This window comes from Cupressus sempervirens, chromosome 6 (genome assembly GCF_028749045.1).
Source record: "Cupressus sempervirens isolate cs-2001-9-10 chromosome 6, ASM2874904v1, whole genome shotgun sequence".
NCBI lineage: Eukaryota > Viridiplantae > Streptophyta > Pinopsida > Cupressales > Cupressaceae > Cupressus > Cupressus sempervirens.
In genome coordinates, this window is record NC_143123.1 from 519,427,830 (window position 1) to 519,433,312 (window position 5,483).

Below are 5,483 nucleotides of genomic sequence, written 5' to 3' on the forward strand. Positions count from 1 at the left end.
CAGTAAACGAACCGCAGATTACCGAGTTACAGGATTAGTTCAGGAGGGACTGGGAGGCTAGTGGACCAGAGTTTCAGGCGGATATTTCTCTTAGAGATTATATGGACTTGAGGATGAGACACATGCCTAAAGTAGGAGGGAGGAATCAAAACTTTGAGCTGAGGAAGAAAGTTGGAAAAATTTCTTTACCTTATTATGATGCTTCAGGGAAGATGACTGCACGAGCTTGGGTGCAGAAGGTAGATACATACTTGCAGCTAAATCCTATGCCTGAGGAGGAGGTTATCAAGTATGCGGCTATGCACTTGGATGGTGTTGCACATGAATGGTGGCATTATGGCATGGTGACTTTGGGGCATAATCAGATTACATCCTATGAGGAATTCATTGAAACATTGATTGGGAGATTTGACACTAAGGATCCCGAGTTACATTTCAAGGAGCTAGCACAGTTAAAACAGTCAAGTTCTGTGGATGCTTACATTGCTGAGTTTCAGCGCTTGTCTATACTTGTTACTGATATCTCTCCTAGGAGATTGGTGGTGTTATTTTGTGATGGTCTTGCTGATCCATTATGAGGTTGGGTGAAGGGACATGATCCACTCACGTTAGCTGAAGCAACTAAAAAGGCACGAGATTTAGCCCATTTGGTATACAAAGGAAAAAACCATTCAACAGATTCTTCCTACCGCAAGGACAAAGACAAAAAATCATTTCAGAAAGAGTATAGCAAACCCAAAGAAGGATCAAAAGGACTAGACAATGAAACCTTGAATGAACTTCGAAAGAAGAAGCTGTGCTTCCATTGTAGAGAGCCTTGGGACTTATCTCATAAGTGTTCTCTCAAGGCTAAGGCAAATCAAATGGAGTATTTTTCAGTAGAAGAGTCAGAGTCAGAAGGGGAGGATCAGCACTCTGAATCAGATGAGGGTAACACTATAGAGGAAAGCAACATTCCTAAGGATGATAGATCATTGGCACGCTTGACAGGGGCCCAAAAGGCAATCACATTTAAGGTCAGGGGTACTATCCAGGGGCAGAAAGTGATATCTCTTATTGACACTGGGGCTACACATAACTTCATAGATGCACAGTTGGTAGCCAGGAGAGGGTTATAGACAGAGGAGCATGATGGGTTTAGAGTCATGGTGGCTAACGGTGATAAGTTATTATGCACTCGGAAGATATCTAATCTTCGCATCAAGTTTGGAGATGGCTACGAGTTGGAGGATGAGTTCTATGTTGTGGACATGGGAGATTATGATGTCATCCTCGGCATGACATGGATGGCTTCACTAGTTGAGTTCACACTCAATCTAGCAAAATTGGAGATGAGATTCCAGCATGAGGGCAGAACTATGGTACTTAGAGGGCTTTCAGATGGAGGTTTCAGAGTAGTGTCCTTCAGGAGAATGCAGAGACTTTTTTGTCATGATGACATAGAGTGGGCGGCAGAGTGCCACATTATGCCAACTTCACCAGAGCCACAAGAAAAGAGTCATCCACTAGATGTCTAGAAGATACTTGATAGACACGCTAAAGTATTTAGCGATATTCCTCATGGGGTTCCTCCTGACAGAGGGATGGAACATGTTATTGAGCTTGAGGAGGGAGCCAAACCAGTTATGATTACTCCCTATCGTCATCCTAAGAAACACAAGGATGAGATAGAGAAGGCGATTAAGGATTTGTTGGAGATGGGGCATATCAGGCCTAGTAAGAGCCCTTTTGCTTCAGCAGTAGTATTGGTAAAGAAGAAGGATGGGACGATGCACATGTGCATCGATTACAGGGCACTAAATAAGAAAACAATTAAAAACAGGTATCCCATTACTAGGATTGATGAGCTGATTGATGAGTTGCATGGGGCATGCTTCTTCACCAAAATTGATTTGCAATCTGGATACCATCAGATCAGGATGAGAGCAAAGGGCATTGAGAAAATAGCGTTCTGATGTCACTATGGCCACTTTGAGTTCATGGTTATGCCATTTGGTCTAACCAATGCACCTGCTACATTTCAAAGTTGTATGAACCAGGTATTTAGGAAGCAGCTGAGGAGATTTTTCTTAATCTTCTTTGATGACATCTTGGTCTTCAGTAAGACCTGGGAGGAGCACTTACATCATCTAGAGGAGGTGTTATCTATTCTGGAGAGAGATTCATTGTATGCCAAGGAATCTAAATGTGATTTTGGCATGACTGAGCTCCTTTACCTGGGGCATATCATTAGTATAGATGGCGTTTGGGTTGATCTCGAAAAGATTAGAGCTATTGTAGAATGGCCTACTCCCACAAACCTTACACAGCTTAAGGGATTCTTTGGTTTATGTGGTTTTTATAGGAGGTTTTTTAAGGGATTCTCACAGATTGCTACACCCTTGACAGATCTTACCAGGAAAGGAGCCTTCGTGTGGACAGGGGCAGCACAGAGGTGTTTTGAGCATTTCAAGCAGGTAATGTCTTCATGTCTAGTTCTAGCTCTATCAGATTTCACGAAGCCTTTTGAGCTTCATTGTGATGCATCAGGTGATGTGATTGGAGCAGTATTGATGTAGAAGAAGCATCCCATTGCATTCAAGAGTAGGAAGGTCCGAGGAGTTGAGAAAATTTATTCTGTCTATGACCAGGAGATGTTGGCCATAATGCATGCATTGGCCAAATTTCGATCATATTTGGTAGGTGGACGTTTTGTGATCAAGACTGATCACAACAGTATTAAATACTTCATGAGCCAGCGTGATCTTAATGACCGACAACAAAAATGGGTGACTAAATTGTAGGCTTATGACTTTGACATAGAGTTTGTCAAAGGTAAGAAAAATGTGGTGGCTGATGCCTTATCTCGGAGACCTCACTTATGTGCTCTGGCAAAGATTTTAGGAGATTGGAGAGATCAGATTATAGAAGAGTATGTCGGAGATGCTTGGGCTTCTGGATTGATTTCAGGTACCATAAAAGATGATCGCTATGAGGTGATAGATGGATTGATCAGAGTTTAGGACAGGGTTTATTTGATTTCGTCATCACATTTGAGAGAGGCGATACTGAAGGCATTTCATGATGCACCCATAGCTGGACATCCGGGGGTCTTCAAGACCTACAAGCAGATCCGAGAGCAGTTTTCATGGAAAGGGCTCAAGGATGATGTTCAGAGGTATGTCAGGGAGTGTGTGGTTTGTCAACAGAATAAGGGAGAACACACATTTCCTGTAGGTTTATTAGAGCCCTTGCCCATTCCTGATAGGAAATGGGAAAGTATTTTGATGGACTTCATCACTAGTTTACCACAAGTGCAGGGAAGGGATTGCATCTATGTGGTGGTGGACCGCTTGAAGAAGTTTTCTCACTTCATTGCTATTCCGTCCACTTACACAGCAGCACAGGTGGTAGATCTTTTCTTTAAAGAGATATTCAGGTTACATGGGTTGCCCAGATTCATTGTCAGTGACCGGGATAGTAAGTTTATGAGTGTTTTTTGGCAAGAGTTGTTTAGGTTGTGTGGTACAGATCTTACACCTAGCACTAGTTATCATCCACAAACAGATGGGAAAACAGAGATTGTGAATAAATGGGTGGAAGGATATTTGAGGAACTATGTAACTACACAACAAAAGGCTTGGATCAGATGGTTGCATATGGGAGAGTATTGTTATAACACCACTTATCATATGTCCATCAAGATGACTCCTTTCATGGCACTCTATGGTTATGAAGCACCTAGCTTCATGGATTTAGTTTTGGGGGACAGTAGAGTGCCCAAAGCCAAAAACTTATTGTAGGATAGTCAGGACATCCTGAAAGTGCTCAAAGAGAATATACAACAGGCCCAGAATCAACAGAAATTGTATGCTGATCAGCACCGAATAGAGCGCAGTTTCGAGTAGGAGATATGGTTTACTTGAGGCTACAACCATATAGATAGTCATCGCTCAAGAAGAGCAGAGCTGAAAAGTTGAAACCTAGATTTTATGGTCCCTACAGGGTGATTCTCAAAGTGGGCAAAGTCGCCTATGAGCTTGAGCTTCCAGAGGGCAATCGAGTGCACAATGTGTTTCATGTGTCTAGGCTTAAGAAAGCCATTGGTCAGAGTGTAGTGCCTTCTGCAAATTTACCCCCTTTGGATGAGGAGGGGAAGCTTGTGTTAGTACCTGAGGCTATTCTGGATACCAGAGAGAGGAAGCTTAGAAATAGGATAGTGAAGGAGTATTTGGTCAGATGGAAAGATCTGCCGGAGGAAGATTCTACATGGGAGAGTGAGCAAGTTATTCAACAGGATGGACTGAGATTGCTTGAGGACAAGCAATTTCAAGGGGGGTGGACTGTAATGTCCCCATTTTAGCAGTTGACCAAGTGTGTGTGTGTGTTAGCCTTGTTCTACATGGTCCTGAGGGATAACGAAGGGTTTAATGGGATCTTGGAGTGTTTTGGCCTAGTCATTTCCAGTTTGGGCCAAAACGAAGTTGATTTACTCAGTTTCAGGCATACTTACTATTTTTAGTAAGTCGACAGGACACAGTGCAGGTCAATTTTGGTGATTGGATTCGATACTCCTCGGTGAGAGCTTTCCGATGAGCTATCACTCGCATTATTTGGAGTCCGATTACTAATACATTTTAATGCCTGAAGTTTTATTAAAGTAACGTATAATTTAATTGTAAAATATTAAAGTGTTACTTTAATATTTATTTTATGGTGATGTGTACCCAAGGGAGACATAAGGGGTATTTTAATATATGTTTTATATTACACATCTTTATCCCACATTGCCCATATGAGTTGAGCGGACCCGTGGGAATAGAATAAAAGGAAACATTTGTAGCTTCATTAGACAGGTTGAATATGAGAAGAAATTGGTGTGTGAGTTGCAGCTTTGTTCTTGGAATTTGAGGACGTCTATCCTCTCTTGTAACATTCTAGACATCATTCCCTTGGGGTTTGGCCTTTGGAATTCTTTCTTATTGGCTTCATTATCAAGCAATTTAGTTGCATTTCCGGCTACAGGCAGATTTGATATTTTGCTCATATCTTCTTCACTACTTGTCCGATGCTTATGCCGCTTGGAGGGAATGGTATTATGAAAGTAGTGGACTGCTTGGAGGACAAAGTATTGTAGCAGTAAGTTCATAAGCATGGGCTGGAGTATTATGACAATATTGCTGAAGTAATTAGTGAGTTGATAAATCTGCCATGTATTTGGTTTTATGAATTCTGAAAATAACATTTTATTAGCAGCAGTTCATTTCCACTTTGCATATTATTGTAGTTTCTTTCTTGTTTATGTTGTATGATACCAATTCCATGCACGAAACACAACAAACAAATAAACGTTTGATTTCCAGAGTTATAAGGGGTTTTAAGAAGTTGAATGCAAACTGTTTGACATAATTCCTTTCAGCAATTTGGTTTAGTTTTTTGGGACATCCAAGGGTGTCCATTACACCTTGTGACCTCTAACCTGCATTTCTTTCATTTTGGCTAAG